Below are 21096 nucleotides of genomic sequence, written 5' to 3' on the forward strand. Positions count from 1 at the left end.
TATCGAAACATATAAGATTTTTAAGGGGTTGAACACGTTAGAGACAGGAAACATGTTCCCAATGTTGGGGGAGTCCAGAACCAGGGGCCACAGTTTAAGAATAAGGGGTAGGCCATTTAGAACGGAGATGAGGAAAAACTTTTTCAGTCAGAGAGTTGTAAATCTGTGGAATTCTCTGCCTTAGAAGGCAGTGGAGGCCAATTCTCTGAATGCATTCAAGAGAGAGCTAGATAGAGCTCTTAAGGATAGCGGAGTCAGGGGGTATGGGGAGAAGGCAGGAACGGGGTACTGATTGAGAATGATCAGCCATGATCACATTGAATGGTGGTGCTGGCTCAAAGGGCCGAATGGCCTACTCCTGTACCTTTTGTCTATTGTCTATTGACCTCCCAAAGTGCAACAACGCACACTTGTTCAGATTAAACTCCATCTACCATTTACCCAGTATATTCCTAATTTATCTCGATCCTGCAGAATCTTTTGACAACCTTCCTCACTATCCACAACTACACCAATTTGATTGTCATCTACTAATCATCTCACCCAAATTTTGAGCTCCCAGCACTGATCCCTGCAGAACACGATTGATCCAATCAGGTTAAAACCTCACCATCACTACTTACTGTCTTCTATGCCAGGCCAATTTCTTCACCACCTCCTCATAAAGCTCAATCATGTTCGAAAGACATGCCCTGCCTTCACAAAACCATGCTGACTACCACTAACATTTTCATGCTATGCCAGATGTAAGTAGATGCACTATTCTGAATAATCTTCTCCAATGATTTTCCCTACTTCTGATGTAAGGCTCGCTGGCCTTTAACTTGCTGCATTATCCCTATTCTCCTTCGAAAAGAACACTAAATATTTTCCATCATCTGTGGCTAAAGATGATACAAAAATCTCTAGCAAGGCCCAGCAATCTCCTCTTTTGCCTTTCTCAATAACATGGGATAGATCCAATCAGGCCCTGGGAACTTTGCCATTGTTTTGCAATAGACCCAACATCATCTTCCTCTCGATATTACCAGACCCTAGAATATCAGCACCTTGAATATCAGCACCTTGATCTCACTGTTCCCCACATCCTTTTCCTTGGTGAATACTGACACAAGGCATGTGTTAGGCCAGGAATCGTACTGATTAAAACACTGAGTGTTGTGTCAGATCTGTCATCTTCCACAATCTACTAACGGCCATATTGGCACATTTAAGGTAACATTGAATTTCATTGTTAATTTCTACCTTTGCTGAGAGGTGGCTCTCAATATATGAGAAGTGTTCTGCATTTTCCAGGGTGTTGCAGTGAAGCTCTTTTTTTGGACAACCGCCATATGACATATTGGAAAAACACACTTCAATTCTAATAATTACAGAACAATTTTCCTTGACGTCCTCACATTAAATACTAGTGTGCTGTTATATTGTTCTTTTATAATCTGGACATCCAATAATTTAATTAAAATCAGACCAATTTGGTGTTTGTCCTAAACCTTTCTCTGCAGCCACTGGGATTGATTGCTCTCACAACATGTAAAATACTAGCTAACACCTGAGGGACCACCTATTGCTTTGTTTCATTTACCTCTTCAACCCTTCGTTGTTGGATCTAGTGTTGTTGCAACACATCCAGACAGTGTTGCCATACATAACATCTCACACCACTAGCTGCTGCACAACTTATCCATAGTTATCCATAGCACCCACCTACACAATCTGATTTACTTGCATCAGGTCTTCAGTCATCTATGTTTTGGTGATTCAAGTACTTGTCTAGTCGCTTCCTAAATGTATTGCCTCCACCACCTTTTCAAGCAGCATTTCAGATTGCAGTCACTCAAAATCCCCCCCCCCCCATCCTCCCCAAAAAGCCCTTCTAAATCTCCCATCTTTCACTTTAATCGACGTCCTTGTTTCTGACATCCCCACAATGGCATAAAGATTTGTTACCATCCACCTTTACATTAAGGGGCAGCACTGTGCCATAACAAGCAAGGTCACTGCTACACAACATCAGAGACCTGAGTTCAATACCTGGCCACTACATCGGTTTCCTGTGGATTCCTCCCACATCCCAAACCTGTGTGATCTATACGTTGTTAATTCATATCATATCATATCATATATATACAGCCGGAAACAGGCCTTTTCGGCCCTCCAAGTCCGTGCCGCCCACCGATCCCCGTACATTAACACTATCCTACACCCACTAGGGACAATTTTTATTTTTTTTACATTTACCCAGTCAATTAACCTACATACCTGTACGTCTTTGGAGTGTGGGAGGAAACCGAAGATCTCGGAGAAAACCCACGCAGGTCACGGGGAGAACGTACAAACTCCTTACAGTGCAGCACCCGTAGTCAGGATCGAACCTGAGTCTCCGGCGCTGCATTCGTTGTAAAGCAGCAACTCTACCGCTGCGCTACCGTGCCACATTGTCCCAGATGTGTATGCAAGTGGTAGGATGTGGAGGGAGTTGATGAGAATGAGGAAAAAATGAAAATTGTGATTAATGAAGGATTAGTTAAATGGGTGGTTGATGGGCCAGATGAATTTGGTTGGTTGTGTTTGTGCAGATCTATCTGTGCAGATCTTCCTATGTCATCATGATCCTTTCCACTCACTCATAAATTAGTACATCTCTGTTAGGTGTCAGCCTTCCCCACTTCAGGCAATGCAAACCCAGCCTCTGCAGTCTATCCTTAGAACTGCACGGTCACAGAAACAGGCTCCTTGGCTATCCTCATTATTCTAACTGCATTGCCTATCTAGACTAATTCCATTCACCTGTATGAGGCCCATATTCTTCCACTCATTTCCTATCCAAGTACCTGACCAATGCTTTTTTAAACATTGGAATTGTATCTGCCTCCTCTGGCAGTTCATTCTAGATAACTATCACCATGTATGATAAATTACCTTTCAGATCCCCCCTAAATTCCTTCCTTCTCACCTTAAATCCGTGCCCTCTAGTTCAAGACTTACCTGCCCTTGAAAAAATACTGACTCTCTATCCAGTCTAAGCCCCAAATAAGCTTTATCAACCTCTATACAGTCACCCAGAGTCTCCTATATTCCAATAATATATGACTGCAACACTCCATTCCAGGCAACAGCTTGGTGAATCTCTGCTGAACTCTCTCAATTGCTCCCACATCCTCCCTGTGGTGTGGCGACCAGAACTGTCGGTCTAACCAACAGCAGTCTAACCATGACTGAAACATGACATTTCAACACTTATTCTCAATGGCTCGTCTTATTAAATCAAGCACATCGAATGCCTTCTTCCCTATCCACCTGTGATGCAACTTCCAGTTTCCTCCCACATTTCAAAGACGTGCAGGATTGTAGGTTGATTGGCTTCTGTAAATTCTCCCTTGCGTGTAGGGTGCGAAAGTAGATAATATAGAACTGATGTGAATGGGTGATCAATGGTTGGCATGGACTCAGTGGGCCAAAGGACTTGTTTCCAGGCTGTATCTCTAAACAAAACTAAAACCACCAGCCACTGCTTCCTTCAATGAAGCCAATTCTATATATCGGTAGCAAGCTCTCGCTTGACGCTTGATATCTAACTGTGCTACCGCCTGCTCCCATGCAGAACTTATGGACTTCATTAACTTCACTACCAATGTCCATCCTGCACCCAAATTCACTTGGACCAACAACTCCCTCCCCCTTTTTGATCTCACTATTACCATCACAGGAGTTCAGTTCTGCAACTATTAAGTTCTTAAATTGATCTGCAGAACCCTAATTCTCCCTCAGCAACGGAAAACTATGGACCACTTCTTGCCGTTCATGGTTGTTTTCTTTATTGTGTTTTTGCAGCAATTACTTGTTTTTGTGGTCTTTTTCTTTTCACCATCTTGTGTAATTATGTATAATACAAGTATAATTTAGGTTTTTATGTTTTGACTGAGTCTATGTGCCTGTGATGCTGCTGTAAGCAAGATTTTCATTGTACCGATACCTCACTGTACTTAGGCAGAATGGCGTGTTCAGCTCAGGAATCTGGAAGGCATGAGAAAGACTTAGATGTCCAGCAAATCCAACAAAGCGTAATTATGACACCAACAGTGGGGATACTGGTCCAGAATATAACACTGATATTGGTCTCTTATCCTTTCAGAGGATTTATATTTTACTCCACTTGTGGCTGAGCTTGCATTTAAAAGGTGCAAAATAATTTTCTCCATTTATGGCCAAGATTCTATATGCCTTTTAAAAAAAATTGAGATCGCTTTCTCAAACTGTCCTGAGACCTTTAAAGATTAGTACACATAACCTACGCATTGTAATCTTGATTGTTCATTCATTACTGGTCATAGTAAAAATTGGAGCCATCCTTCTCAGAGGTTTGGACTCTGATTATGTACTTTCAGGATACTGGATTTAATTTCAAAGATTCGGTTTTCCCTTTCCATTTGGAAATCAACCCATAAAATGGAAAGGAATTTAATGAAATGTCAGAGTTTCAGAGTGATGACTAACAAAATCGATTCAATATCTGTGTGATTACTTTGTGCACTGTCTCACACTCAAGACATGGCAGAGTGTTGTTCCAACACCTATCCAGTTAATGCAGGGACATCATTGCGCCTCCAGTTCTGACAAGGACATAACATGCACCAATACACAGTACTCCACAAATCGCCCTACATACACAATTAGCTCAGCTAGCATCAAAGTCCTACACCCAATGGCAACATAGAATGTACAGCGAGACAGTAATAAAAATAAGTTGCAGATGCTGGAAATCCAATTTTTTTTTAAAATCCTGCAAATACTCAGCAGGTCTTGAAAAATGAGTAGGCAGAGTTAACATTTTAGGTTGATGACCTTTCACAACCCAAAATGTCAATCTGTCTGGAGCTGACTTGCTAATTATTTCCAGCATTTTCTGTTTTTGCTACTGATGCATGATTTTACTCCCAAAATGGGCAATACTGCAACACAGCAAACAGTTTCTTACCAAACAGCAAGCAACAACAGAGAATAATCTCATGGGTAGCTCCAAGCAATGCAAGTATAGGCAGGCAGTATTCTCAGCCCAGTACAGCTCAAGACAGCAGTTTCTCAACCCTTATTTATCCTTTTGGACAGGTACATGGATAGGAATGGTTGAGAGGGATATGGGCTAAATGTGGGCAAATGTGACTCGCTTAGTTGAGGAACTTTGGTTGGCATTGACGAGTTGGTCCGAAGGGCCTGTTTCTGTGCTGCATGGCTCTATAACCATGACTCTTTTATACCCCTTCAATTTCCTTCAGCATCAACATTGTGGACTCTTTCAGCATATTATTGCCTCAACGTAGTCATACAGAGTGGAAACAGGCCCTTCGGCCCAACTTGCCCATGTCAACCAACATGCCCGACACTTGTCCCACCTGCCTGCATTTGGTCCATATCCTTCTAAACCTATCCTATCCATATACATACCATATCTGTTTTAAACATTGTGATAGTATCAGTGAAAACTACCTCTTCCAGCAGCTCATTCGAAATACCTACAACCCTTTGTGTAAAAAAGTTGCCCCTCAGGTTCCTATTATTATTTCCCCCCTCACCTTAAACTTATGAACTCTGGTTCTTAATTCCCTTACTCTGGATAAAAGACTGTATTATCTATTCCTCTCACGATTTAGATTTAGATTTAGAGATACAGCGCAGAAACAGGCCCTTCGGCCCACCGGGTCCGCGCCGCCCAACGATCCCCGCACACTAACACTATCCTACACCCACTAGGGACAATTTTTACATTTGCCCAGCCAATTTACCTACATACCTGTATGTCTTTGGAGTGTGGGAGGAAACCGAAGATCTCGGAGAAAACCCACGCAGGTCACGGGGAGAACGTACAAACTCCGTACAGACGGCGCCCGGAGTCAGGATCGAACCTGAGTCTCCGGCGCTGCATTCGCTGTAAGGCAGCAACTCTATCGCTGTGCCACCGTGCCGCCCTTATACAGATCTTATACATCTCTCTAAGATCACCCCTCATCCTCCTACACTCCAAGGAATGAAGTCCTAGCCTGCTCTACCTGCAGCTCAGGCTGTCGATTCCTGGCATAATCCTTGTAAATTTTCTCTGCACTCTTTCCAGCTTAACATCTTTCCTATAACAGGGTGACCAAAACTGAACACAATACTCTAAATGTGGCCTCACCACTGTCTGGTACAACTGTACCATAACTTGCCAACTTCTAGTGTCAATACTATGACTAATCAAGGCCAACATGATCATCCTATCTACCTGTGATGCCACTTTTAAGCAGTTGTGTACCTGCAAACCTAGATCACTCTGTTCTACAACACTCCCCAGAGCACTGCCATTCACTGTGCAGGTACTGCCGTAGTTAGACTTCCCAAAATGCAACACCTTGCTCTTCTCTGTATTAAACCATAAATTATTCCTCAGCCCACCTGCCCAATCAAAATCCTGCTGCAATTTTTTGCCAACCATCCTCGCTATCTACAATACCACCCACTTTGGCGCCATCTGCAAACTTACTGAAGGTCTCCACCCGAAACGTCACCTATTCCTTTTCATTAGAGATGCTGCCTGACCCGCTGACAGCATTTTGTGTCTATCTTGTGTAAACTAGCATCTGCAGTTCCTTCCTACAAACTTACTAATCATGCCTTGTCCGTTTCATCCAAATCATTGATATAGATGACAAACAGCAATGGGTCTAGCACCAAAGCCTGCGGCACACGACTAGTCACATGCATCTACTTCGAAAAACAACCTACCTTTACCCTCTTCCTTCTAGAAGCCAATTTTCTATCCAGTCGGCAGGCTCTCCTTGGTTCCCATGCGATCTAACCTTCCAGTGCAGCCTACCACGTGGAACTGTTAAATGCCTTGCTGAAATCCACATAAACAACCTCATTAACCTTTTTAGTCACATCTTCAAAAAGCTCAATCAGATTTGTGAGAAACAATCTCCCATGGACAAAACCATGCTGACTATCCTTAATTAGCTCAACTGCAGGAGATGCAACACCTGTCCCTATACCTCCTCCCTCCACACCGTCCAGGGACCCCCGACAGTTCTTTCAAGTCAGGCAGGGGTTCACTTGGTACCTCCTCCAACCTCCTCTACTTGCACCTCCTCCAATGTATCCGTTGTTCAAGATGTGGATCATTTATGAATGAGACCAAACGTAGACTGGCCGATCGTTTCGCTGAACACCTTCACTCAGTCCGCCTGGACCAACCTGATCTCCCGGTTGCCGAACATTTAAATCCCCTTACCATTCCCACGCTGATCTTTCTGTCCTAGGCCTCCTCCATTGCCAGAGTGAGGCTAATCACAAATTGGAGGAACAGCATCTCATATTTCGTTTGGGCAACTTACAACCCAGTGGTATGAATATCGATTTCTCTAACTTGTAACTCCTGCACTACCTCTCTCTCCATCCAAGTCGGACCAGGTTCTCGTTCTCACCTAGCAAACAGCTAACGATGGCCTGTTTCCTTAATCATCGTTATTTTTTTGCATATCTTTCATTCATTTGTTCTATATCTCTCTACTTCACTGTCTATATTTCTTGTTTCCCTTTCCCCTGACTAGTCTGGTCTCGACCCAAAACATCACCCATTTCTTCTCTCCAGAGATGCTACCTGCCCTGCTGAGTTACTCCAGCATTTTGTGTTTATCTTGCCCATTTAAATGCATGTATATCTTATCCCTCAGAATACTCTCTAATAACGTCTGACTATAGATGTTAGACTCACTGGCCTATAGTTTCCAGGCTTCTCCGTGCAGCTCTTCTTAAATCGAGGCACAACATTTGCCACTCTCCAGTCTTCCGACACGCCACCAGTATTTAATGATGACTCATAAATCTCAGCCAGGGTACCTGCAATTTCCTCTCTTGCTTCCCACAGTGTCCTTGGATATATCTGTCCAGGCCCAGGAGATTTATCTATCTTCATACACATTAGGACATTCAGCACCTCCTTGAACATGATAGTCACAAGACCTCGCCCACATCGTCCTCAGGACACTTCCATTGACTGCCCCAAGTTCCCCAGTCCTCATGTCTTTTTCCATGGTAAAAACAGTGGAGAAATACTTATTGAAGCCCTTGGCCATGTCCTGTGGCTCCAGTGAGTTGACCACTTTGATTCCTGAGGGGCCCTATTTTCTCTCTGGTTACCCCATTACCCTTAATATACTTAGAAAATCTCTTGGGATTATCCTTAATATTATCTGCCAGAGCTATTCCTGGTCCCAGTTTTGCCCTCCTGATTTCCCTTTTTAGTGTGCTCCCTACTTCTCAAAACTCCTCCATGGACACACTTGATCCCTGCTGCCTATTCCTGCCCCATGCCTCCTTATTCTTGACCATCTTGCCTCTTGGGATCCTAAGTCACTGTCCTTAAGCATTGATCCAAGTTCTTTGCTGGTGTTTCCACAAAACTCATCTTCATTACCCTCAGACCTTTCCTAACCTGTCTTTTTCTTGGCTTGAGAACTATCAACATTGTTTTCAATGGCTCACATTTGAACTATCCAACTAAAACTACCATTTATTTTTAGCATCTCCAAGCTTCATAATGCTCTCTGCAAAAACTCACTTCCCATAAATAGCCTGGCAGGCTACTGCCCAACCCAGAGCACAGATGCAAGGACATTCTCAAATTCAATCTCTCCTCTTCATCGTTCCATAGCTTTTGTCTGCTGCAGAGTGAGGAAGGAACTGCAGTTGCTGGTTTACACCAAAGATAGACACAAAATGCTGGAGTAACTCAAAGGGGACAGGCAGTATCTATGGATAGAAAGAATGGGTGACATTTTGGGACGAGACCCTTCTTCAGACTGTTAAGGGAATAAAATGGTGTTTGCTCTGGTCAGAGAATGATGGAGATTCTGCCCAGCTTGGTGGAACGTTGATGGAGTCACTGAACCTTAATTCCTATTTATATGTTCTACATTCGCATCTGGGTGTTGCTTGGAAGATAAAGTACCTGTCAGTCATCCGTGGTCCCACCTCCAAAACCATCGTGAGCTGCCTGCACCTGTGTGGCCTCTTAGGACATCTTCTAGAGGCAACTGCATAAGCTTGGCCTGGAGTCACCAGATGGAAGATCTGAAGGATACCAGTGAACCAGGGTGGGTTTAACACAATCAGGAGTGAGTCTGGTCCACAGTACCAGTTAGCTGGTATGTTTATCCAAATCTCTCATGCAGTCCAGGGAAGGACCCACCACGAACTCAAGTTAAGGTCCCGGCACGGAACCAGTGGAGTTTATACTCAGTTCCTCCATAACATCATGGTCAACTAAGCAGCACGGCGTGATCACTATCCTAATTCCCCTCGCAGATCTTAAATAGCCCTTTACAGCACTGCCATTAGCTTGAGTTCCCAGGCTGTTTAACTATAAGCAAAATGCCTTTTGGTTGCAAAATTTCAAGCACAAGAGACTAACTTTCATAAATGTGGGCAGATCATATCCAGTTTTACCTCTCAGTCATTTCACTCATACCCTTAGCGACTATTCCGAAATTACAACATGTCAAAAATCTTCTCCAACTAAACACTGGGAAGATCACAAATTGAATGAGACTCAATGGGCCCATGCAAAACATTGGCCTAAACCTCACAAATTATCAAGAGTTTATTTCTACCTCCAGAAAATTGTGAATTAAGGAATATTCATTATTGTGTGCAATTACTACCTCCATTAAAGCATGACAATGGAAAAAAATAACTTCTCCTCAGCCATCTTATTTTGCAACTGATTCAATATAGAAGAAACGTCTCCCAATATTTTTTAAAAATCAAGCAATGGTGGCTTTCTTTGCTGCAGTAAAACTAGCATTTAAGATATTTTTGAAAACTGCAATCTCCCATCCTTGGTATCATTCTGGTGACTGCACACTTTGTCTTTTACCATCTTTATACAAAGGGCCAATAAATATTCAGTTACAATCCAACCAAAGTTTTGCCCAAATTGATTATTAAATCCTATCGTTTTGCTAGTGACATGATCCAGTTTCATTCAACCATAATGACATGCTAAGGAAGTACATTTTATTTTCTGCTTCTTTATTTGTTTTGTGGGAAGTGGGAAGGCCAGCATTTACTGCCCATCCCTGATTGCCCTTGTTAGTGGTGATCACTTTCTTGAATCACTGCAGTCCTTCCGCTGAAAGTTCCTCAACACTGACTTTGGGTTGAGAGTTTTGGCATTTACACCCACCTTTGATGAAAGAATGGTGATACACTTCCAGGTCAGGACGGCGTGCAATCTGGAGTAGAACCTGCAGAAGGTGGTCGTCCCATGTGACTGAAGCTCTTGTCCTTCTTGACGGTGAAGATTTTGGAGATGTAGTCGAAGGAGGCGAGTTGAGTAAGTGATGCATTTTATAGATGCTACACACTGCGGCCATTGATCATCGTGGTTGAGGGAATTAATGTTTAGTGTAGATGCTAGGGTGCCAGTAAAGTGTCTTGCATGGTGCTAAGCTTTTTGATCATTGTTGGAGCAACACTCATTAGGTAAGTTTTCCATCATGCTCCTGATTTTTATCTTGCCGATAATATAGAAACATAGAAAATAGGTGCAGGAGTAGGTTTCTCGGTCCTTCGAGCCAGCACCGCCATTCAATATGATCATGACTGATCATCCAAAATCAGTACCCTGTTCAGGCTTTTTACCCAAATCCCTTGATTCCCTTAGCCCTAAGAGCTAAATCTAACTCCCTCTTGCAAACATCCAGTGAATTGGCCTCCACTGCCTTCCGTGGCAGAGAATTCCAAAGATTCACAACTCTTTGGGTGAAAAGGTTTTTCCTCATCTCAGTCCTAAATGACCAATTCAAAAATAGATGGTGGGGGTTTAGTTTAGAGATACAGCGCGGAAACAGGCCCTTCAGCCCACCGAGTCCACACCGGCCAGTAATGCCCGCACTCTAACACTAGCCTACACACTCTCGGGACAATTTACAATTATACCAAACCAATTAACCAACATAGCTGCACGTCTTTGGAGTGTGGGAGAAAACCCACACAGGTCACAGGGTGAACGCACAAAGTCTGTACACACAGCACCCATAGTCAGGATCGAACCAGAGTCTTTGGCGCTGTAAGGCAGCATCTCTACCGCTGGGCCACTGTGCCACTGGGACTTTAAGGAATGATAATATCAAAGGGAGATAGTTAGATTCTTTCTTATTGGAGATGGTTTTGGCCTGGAACCTTTGCAGCACAAACGTTACACGTTACCGAATCAACCCATGTCTGAATATTGTCCCAAGTCTAGCAGTATGCTGGCATGGGGGGGAGGGCGGGGGGGGGGGGGGGGGGGGGGAGGAGGAGGAAATGTAATAGGAACACGAGGGGCAACTTTTTTTTTTTAAACACAAAAGGTGGTGGGTACATGGATAGGATAGGTTTAGAAGGATATGAGCCAAACACAGGCAGGTGGGATTAGGGCTGATGGGGCATATTGGTCAGCGTAGGCAAGTTGGGCCGACAGGCCTGTTTTCACACTGCAACTCTAAACCTATAAAATCTACAAATTTAGGTACAAGAGAGGCTGTGCTTCATCCTGAATAGGAGATTTATTACCATTCCTTAAATGCTGATGCAAAGTAATTTGTCAAGAAGTTTCAATAACGCTAAGTTTTGTTTCTTAAATTGTGATAGGCTAATTATAGATAGTTCATTTTGACACTTGTCTGGAATTTCCATGTTTGACTAGGGAAATTTGTCTGGTATTTCACGAATCAGATCCAAGGAGGTAATTGTATAGCTAAGCCAAATTCAAAGTTTGATCAACAATGTGATTCCAATTAAATTAACCATGGTCTCTTCATATCTGTGCCGCCATCTTGTTGTTTACATGTTCGCCGTGATTTATTTAAATATTTGATAGCATCGATATGGAAGCGACAATCAAAATCTCATTGTACTTGTACAATGACAATAAAGGATATTATATTGTATTGTATCACACATCTTCCCATTGTTAGAGTTACTTGGAATATTTTCTATCTGCAAGTAGAACAAAGCTTTGTGAACCTTAAATTTTAGGCTAAACATCTATTTAGGTCAATCTTTTAAACACAAAGCCATACTAGCAAAATTTATAAAATCTTCATTAGTCCCTGATTCTGAAGAATCTGGACCAGGCACTATTCAAAGTCAATAGGTGTATTCTGAGCTCTGGTACCCAAAGTTGAACACAGCACACAAGATAACGAGAGATGTAAAAGGGTGGGCAACTATATCCACTTCCTTACTTTTGTATCCCGTTCCCCACCAGCCAATATTTTATTAGCACTTTTGATTTCTGGTTTGTACATTAACCAACAATTCTGATGGGATGCTGACCTTCAGCTTTTTGTTGTTTATGTACACAAATACCATGATGCCTTTGTCCTGCCATTGATGCCCATTTCACATTATTAATTACTCCAGTTTTATCTTAGAACCACAGTGGCTGACAAAGTTACGTAACTGAACTCATTAGTCCCATCAGAATGAACTACCTCTCACCTTGCCATCTTCAATTTCATTTGACATTTATTCACATACTCGACTCATTTGTCTTTCTACAAATTTGGTATAGTGCAGATATAATGTCAACTACTTACTGACTAGCAGTTATAAATAAGTAAAATCCACTATTAGTTAGATGCTGTCAGCAGCTATCCTTTACTTGCTTACATCCATCCATCCATCCATCTCTCTCTATATATATTACTAAAACTCTCGGTTTGTTTGTGTGTATTTGTGCACCATGCCCTTGCGCTTCTACACAGCCAAAACAGCACACGATAGCGCCACAATTTTTGGCCCACCCTATTCACCATTCCCTATGGTGTGAATAAACCCACTTTCGTTACTTTTAAAAAACAATTTACCATATAAACTTTAATAAATCCGCCCCCACCCCCGGAGGACCAGCGGGAGGACCGGCGCCCGTCCCGGTCTGTCCCGCGCCTGACCTTCCTCCCATACTGCAGCGCGCCACAGAGGCTCTGGCAGAGGGTCCAACAAGATGGCCGTCGCCCGCCCTTCGCAGCAGGAGAAATGCGGCCGAGGTCTGTGCCTTCCCCGTCCACTCTCGCCCACCCACGGCCCCGAGAGACGCTCCCCGCCCGGCAACAGGTCCATGCCGTCCCCCCCGTAGATTGCAGCCGAGCTCCAGGAGACGCTTCGGCACTGCAGGAGAAACGGGGCCGACGTCACTGCTTTCCCCCTCTCCCCCCATGCTGGCACACAGCCGCGGGGGCACCCCTGCCCGGCAACGGCTCCATGGTTGGGCCCAGGGGGGGAGCGGGAGGAGGGGGTTGGGGGGAGGGAGAGGGGAGGGAGGGAGGGGTGAAGGGGATGGGGGTGAGGGAGGAAGAGGGGAGGGAGAGGGGTGAAGGGGATGGGGGGTTGGGGGAGGGATGAAGAGGAGGAGGGGATGCTGCAGCAATGCAGGAGAGGTTTGGACCCAACGGGTCCACTTGGTCTAGTATCTATTGCATACCAACTTTTTTTTTGAACCAAAGACTTCCACTCGCTTTTTGTAGCAGATTTCGACACAAGCCAAATAGTCCACCTACCATGAAATTCCTCTTGCCATTGACGTATCCTTCACCCGAAGAGGGAAACGTGCATCAAAATTTGGTGCAAATGATGAATTGCAGCAACACATCCTGGAGTACATTTGGTTGCTCCGATTACCTCATGTGAGCCCAGATGAAATAAATTCAACTATGAGTAGGAAGGAACGGTAGCTGCTGGTTTAAACCGATGATAGACACGAAAAGCTGGAGTAACTCAATGGGTCAGATAGCAACTCTGGAGAAAAGGAATAGGTGACGTTTCAGGTCGAGACCCTCCTTCAGTCTGAAGAAGGGTCTCGACCCGAAACGTCACCTATTACTTTCCTCCAGAGTTGCTGTCTGACCCGCTGAGTTACTGCAGCTTTTTGTGTCTATCTTAAGTTCAACTATGATCTCAAACAGTGATATATTTGAAACAGATATGGTATTGGTCGTAGCACTAAATGCCAAGGGGTAAAAAACATTTTCAAAAAGGAGATATAAGAAGATAACTGCAGATGCTGGTACAAATCGAAGGTATTTATTCACAAAGTGCTGGAGTAACTCAGCAGGTCAGGCAGCACCTTCCTTCCTTCTCTCCCGAGATGCTGCCTGACCTGCTGAGTTACTCCAGCACTTCAAAAAGGAGATGCTACTTTTTGAAGGATTATGACTTTGGGATCAAAGTAACTTGCTTCAAAACTTTGAAACAATGCAACTACGATCACCACAAGTTACTTTGTACTCTGCGGGCTCAAAATTGAGGTCTTTAGACGTGGAGAGTATCTTCGGAAAGGTACGTTGGCAAGCTCTCACAAAGCGCTTGAGCTGGCAGCCCCATAATGAATTCATGAAAGCACCAAATAATCTTGAAGCAAAAGAACTGCACATTCTGGAAATCTAAAATAAATCAGAAATACTGGAATACTCAGGGTAATAATCTCAGGCTAAGCACTTAGGACTGATTTGGTGAGAATCTTACTCAATAATTAGAAATTGTTGGAATTCTGTACCACACAGGTCATTGACGCTAAGATTAAGCTGCTGACGTACAGCACAAGAGTCCCAGGTTTGATCCTGACCACAGTTGATGTCTGTGCGGAGTTTGTACATTCTCCCTGTGATCACATGGGTTTTATCTCGGTGCTCTGGTTTTTTCCCACAGTCCAAAGATGTGCAGGTTTGTAGGTTAATTGGCTTCTGTAAATTGCCCCCAGTGTGTAGGACATAGAACTAATGTGCAGGAGATCGATGGTCGACATGGACTCAGTGGACCAAAGGGCCTGTTTCTATGCTGTATCTCTAAACTAAATTAATGTAATTGCAAACATAGCATATTAGTAAATGTGGGCATTGAAGGGCACATATACTAGTCCAGATAGTTTTAATGAATGGCAGATTAGTTTCAAGGGCCTACTCCTGATTCTTATTATGTACTAATGTTTGTAGGACCGTTCTTACATTAAGCACAACAGGCCAACTCTGGTACATTCTAACCTCTTGTTGTATACTTACCCACGAGTGCATTGGGTCTATCCTGGCAAGTTTACCTATCGCCTTATTTATAAAGTTATGTTGCACAGTAATAGGTCTATTGTCGCAGCTCATCCACAACAACCAAGATGCCTTTGCAAGCTAGTCTTATTTGGCTATGTTTGGCCCTCTAAATTTTCCTACCCAAATACTTGTTGAAATTTAAAAAAAATTATAACTTTACTCCCATCTACCACCTGCTCTAGTTCCAAAATACCAACCACTTTATTTGTGAAATAGATGCTCCTCAGATCACAGGTATATCTTTCCACTTTCACCTTAAATATATGCCCTCGGTGTATACCCAATGAGAAAGATTGTGACATTCACCTTCTCGATGCCCCTCACGATTTTGTAAACTTTCATAATGTTCCCCTTGTGCCTCCTCTCTCCAATCTCAATTCTTGTACTCAATGCTACAGCAAATGGGGGCATCTACTTTGCCTAACTGTTGTCACTGTCTGGGAATGGAGCGATATGGATAATGTGCAGGCAAAGATTAACTAGGCATCATGTTCCGCATAGACATTGTGGGCCAAAGGACTTGTTCCAGTACTGCGTTCAAAAATCTCAAATCAAATTTGAGACATGATTTCCCATGCACAAAGCCATGCTGACTATCCATAATCATCAGTCTTTGGCTTTCCAAATGTAAATAAATCCCATCCATCAGAAAACTTTGTAACTCTCAATTAGATAATTTCATTTTTACAAAGTAAATTAAAAAAACTGAATTTATGCAACTGGGCATCAATTTAAGTCTCAGTGTGATTCAGGCAAGTCTCAACCAACACTGTCATCAAGAATCACTACACTGCAAATAAGTGCAAAACTCTAACAGGAGTCTAAACGAGTCATCATAAAACATTTTCCCACTTCACATTTCACGCTTCTTTTTAATTGATATTCACTACTATGAAATGTTTATTGCGGCTGGACCTTCATGCAGTGAAGTTTGAAACAGATTTCAATCCAGAGTCAATAAATATGAAATCGTCCAGCAAATTCCATTCTCCCGCTTGTATTGTTAGGAAAATGAGGCAAACGTTTTAACCTAAAAAGAGTTAAATTCTGGTGTTCAATGGACTGAAAACTCAAAGTAGAATAATCTGAATATTTTTTCCCAGTTTAAAAAAGGGAGTTGAAAAGCATCATGTCATGAATTTCTGACAAGATTTTGTCCAAGATTCAGAAAGTATTAAGTTTCTTTACGTTAAATGCAAATGACCTTACAATTCCTCAAAATGGATGAAACGGCCACAATTAGCGTTCACTCATGTGTATCCCCATACAACTTTTCAAAGTATTTATTGTGACATCCAACATGGATGTGACACCTTGCTCCTTTAACTGATTTGGGTTATAAGTGCAGTGAACTAAGGCCCATCCTAAAGCACAACCATACCTCCAAGTCTATGTCCTTCCATTTCTGTCAGGTGAAATATTATCAAACACCCTCCAGAAGACGATATTAACACCCATCATGACTTTACAACAAAGACCAATAGGTTCAGAGGACACAAATTTCCCTTTATAAATCCCTGCTTGCTCACCATTTACACTTATTATATGCACCACTCTTCTTGAATATAACCTAGCAAAAGGCATTTGATAAGCAAGGCCATAAAGAAGATCCCCACAGAACCTCTTTTATGTTTCTTCTCCAGTTTTACCCTTACCACGGGGAACACGTTAGCCATCCACGCCTCTCATAACTTAATATCCTTTTATCATATCACCTCTCAACTTCCTGTTCTCCAGGGAAGACAGTCCCAACCTGTCCAATCTATCCTTATACCTGAAGTCCTCCAATTCAGGCAATATCCTTGTGAATCTTTTCTACATGCTTTCTAGGTTAAATCATATGTATTCTGTAGTGTGATAACCAGAACTGCACACATTATACCAAGTGCCGCCTCACAATTTTTGGACAGCTGTAATATGACTCTTATAGACAATACCACAACCGATGATGGAAAATATATAGCATGCCTTCTTCACCACTCTGCGAACTTACAGTACCACTTTCAGGGATTTATGCACTTAAACCCCTTGGTCTCGGTTCAACAACACTCCCCAGGATCCTGCTATTCCTGTCCTGGTTTATTTCACAAGATGTATCATTTCACACTTGTCCAAGTTAAATTCCTTAAACGCCATTTGCCATTCCTGGCTCCAAAGGAAATGAAATGTGGAAATTCTAAAGTTATTGTTACTGATCCAGCACACTTTCATGAGTTGTGCAGTTTGTAATCTTTTTCTTAAAGTAAAGAACAATCCAACAATCACCTCAATTTACATAAATGTGACTTTGCAAGATAGACCCACTTTAAATTATCCAGAACCAGAAACATTGATTATATATCTCTGAATGCGATTTACATAGCAAATGGAATCAGAATCATAATTATTATTTTGAAAACTTTCAGACCTACAAATAGAATTTTGTTCATTCCTTATTTTATAGCATCAGGGATTTTAACATGAACAATTGCTCTTTTTAACACCTGGTTTAGAGTTACAGCACAGAAACAGGACCTTTGGCCCATCGAGTCCGCACCGACCAGCGATCCCCACACACTAACACTATCCTACACACACTAGGGACAATTTACATTTATACCAAGCCAATTAACCTACAAACCTATTTACATTTATACCAAGCCAATTAACCTACAAACCTATACGTCTTTAGAGTGTGGGAGGAAACCGAAGATCTCAGAGAAAATGCACGCTGGTCAAGGAGAGAACGTACAAACTCCGTACAGACAGCACCCATAGTCGGGGTCGAACCCGGGTCTCTGGTAGTAGCTCTACCACAATACCACCGTGCCACCCCTATTTTGATAATGCATTTTAACTTTTATTTCGTGTTGTACAATGTTAACGTAAAAATGTATCATTCATATGCTGTTTGCAAATTCTTCAACACATCTGATATCAAGGACAACAGGGCCAATAGAATTGCAAGTAATAGTTTGCTAATTCAACAATCTCTTACAGGTTGATCAATATGCTTTCTGAACAGGCTACACCTCTCTCGAACATTTCCAGAATCCAATGTGAAAATTATAAAAACATTTTTCAATTCGAGGCATTCTAGAAGCATGTGCATGCCGTTAACATTTTTCTCATTTGCAATATTATCATGCAAGGGAAGTATATCTTGTACAAAATAAGATCAGGAAAGTGAGCTGAATTATTTCTTGAGGAAATTAGGAATGGTATTAAATTCAAAGCGGCATAAATATTGCAAGAAAAAAATAGGATGCTTGAGATTTGGGAGCAGATTAGAATTTGGCAAAGGAGCCCAGCTGCAGCTCCTGACAGACCACAGGGATGGACCCACTATGGAGCATCTGTGATGCTGAGATAATTGTGGATAGCACATTTAGCAAACCGGTCACACCACAACCTCTGGCAGAAAAGTGATGGGTGACTTGCCAGGCAGATCAATCAGTAGAGGGAGGTGGTGCAGGAGTTTCCTGCTGCTATTCCCCTCTCAAGCAAGTATTAAGTGCTGGATAATATTAAGGGGTGGGGGGGGGGGGCTATTTGCTGGCATCAAGAGTCTGGCACCACAGTCAGCCTGCTGGGGGAGGGAGGCAACAGCTGCAGGTGACTCAAAAGTGGGGGGGGGGGGGGGGGAAGACATGTTTCTGTGGCCACAAAAGTGACCCACAGATAGCATGTTGCCCCCTGAAGCCAAGGATGTCTCTGAATGACTACAGAGGGAGAGTGTTCAGGCAGGTATTGTGCTTCACTTGGGTACTAGAACATAGGAATGAGATTTTTAAAAAACAGAGGGATAGATCAGAAGAATACTTGGCAAAAGAGATGGCACTGGAGGGAGGGCCTTCGATACTTGCATTATTGGGACTGCTTCTGGGACAAATATGATTAAAGAATCAGAGAGTCATACAGCATGGGAACATCTTTGGTCCACCTTGTCCATGCTGATCAAGATGCCCAATCTAAAACAAGTCCCAATAGCCTACATTTGGCCCATATCCCTCGAAACCATCCCCATCAATGTACCTTGTCTTTTAAATGTTGCCTCAACTACTTCCACCAAATCTTTCCCCTTAAACCCATGCCCTCTAGTTCTCGATTCCCTTACCCTGAGAAAAGACAGTGCACTCACCCTCTCTATTCCTCTCATGACTTTATCCTCTTAAATCTTCTTTCCACTCTCTCCAGCTTAATAACATCTTTCCTATAGCAAAAACTGAACACAATACTCCGTGCAGCTTTTGTCCAACTGTTACATAATGTCACAAGTCCTATACTCAATTCCCTGACTGATGAAGACCAATGTGCCAACAACCTTCTTCACCACCTTACATATCTGCAATGTCATTCCCCAGGGTCCTAACATTCATTGTGAAAGTCTTGCACTGGTTTGACATTGCAACAGTTCATACTTATCAGAAATAAACTAGGATCATTGAAAATAGGCTCTTGATCGTCAATGCAGATTGTGGGCCAAAGGTCCTTTGTCTGACCTGTACATCTCCGTGCCTCTTAAAATTTAGATTAAGCCACAAACCCGAAGAGTCATTGGAGCTTTGATATGTTTGGAAACTTTGTCAGATCAAATTCCACCTACCCCAAAACAGGACTGCACATACTTCAGAAGCCTGTATTTAGATTAATTAATGCATCCCCAGAGGTCTGTCAGTCTCCACAAAGCCAGAAATGTACCATTTCAAATGCTCCAGATTCAGAAAATACTTAATTTCCAGGATACATAAATATCACCGTCTGCATATTAAATTTGGAGTTGATAGTTCCCAATCGTACCAGGTAAACCAGTTTTAATTTAACATTCTCACAAGCTTGGTCCCTTGCTTCATTAATGCATAATGAAGAAGATCAATGGTTCCAGACATCAAACTGCCTGTGGGCAATGCAAGATTCCATATAAAAGCCTGTTTAAGTTTACATAATTTACAGGAGTAACGAATTAGCTAGTTTTGCCAGTCTTTACTCTGCAAGTCTCAAATTTATTGAAGGAACAAAACAAGTCAGTGCTACGTGAATCTGTACATATAGGTTTGTGCTCTCAACGCAGTTATATTTTCACTTGATCCCAATATGTCATAAACCATGTTTAATGGTAGCAAAAAACACATTCATTGAGCTTCTCTAATAGGTAATGGAATATTGTACGAGAAACAAATAATGTAAAATAATCATTAAATTAATGCTGCACATATTTTTTTAAATGTCTTTCGGTTAGAGCTCTGTGACAAGTCAGCATTAAAAGACTGCGCTGCAGATCAGCATTTACAGTTTTTAAATTTTATTTTGTTTCCACTTGCTTTATGTATGCTACATTATGTATGGAGCAAAGAGGTCCTTCTGCAGTTGTATAGGGCCCTAGTGAGACTGCACCTGGAGTACTGTGTGCAGTTTTGGTCTCCAAATTTGAGGAAGGATATTCTTGCTATTGAGGGCATGCAGCATAGCTTTACTAGGTTAATTCCCGGAATGGCGGGACTGTCATATGTTGAAAGACTGGAGCGGCTAGGCTTGTATACACTGGAATTTAGAAGGATGAGAGGAGATCTTATCGAAACATAAAAGATTATTAAGGGGTTGGACACGTTAGAGCAGGAAACATGTACCCAATGTTGGGGGAGTCCAGAACCAGGGGCCACAGTTTAAGAATAAGGGGTAGGCCATTTACAACAGAGATGAGGAAAAACTTTTTCAGTCAGAGTTGTAAATCTGTGGAATTCACTGCCTCAGAAGGCAGTGGAGGCCAATTCTCTGAATGCATTCAAGAGAGAGCTAGATAGAGCTCATAAGGATAGCGAAGTCAGGGGGTATGGGGAGAAGGCAGGAACAGGGTACTGATTGAGAATGATCAGCCATGATCACATTGAATGGTGGTGCTGGCTCGAAGGGCCGAATGGCCTACTCCTGCACCTATTGTCTATTTTGTTTTTTCTGGTGAAAGTTCACCAAGAGTTTATTTGAAGCCTTTAATGCTAAGCAG

General features: G+C 42.5%; 1 protein-coding gene across 1 annotated transcript in view; it reads right to left on the reverse strand.

Annotated features, from left to right (window-relative positions):
* nckipsd (NCK interacting protein with SH3 domain) overlaps positions 1–21096 on the reverse strand; it is a 100805-nt gene that overhangs the window by 27276 nt on the left and 52433 nt on the right. The gene's annotated exons all lie outside the window — the stretch shown is intronic.

This window comes from Rhinoraja longicauda, chromosome 17 (assembly GCF_053455715.1).
Source record: "Rhinoraja longicauda isolate Sanriku21f chromosome 17, sRhiLon1.1, whole genome shotgun sequence".
Taxonomy (NCBI): domain Eukaryota; kingdom Metazoa; phylum Chordata; class Chondrichthyes; order Rajiformes; family Arhynchobatidae; genus Rhinoraja; species Rhinoraja longicauda.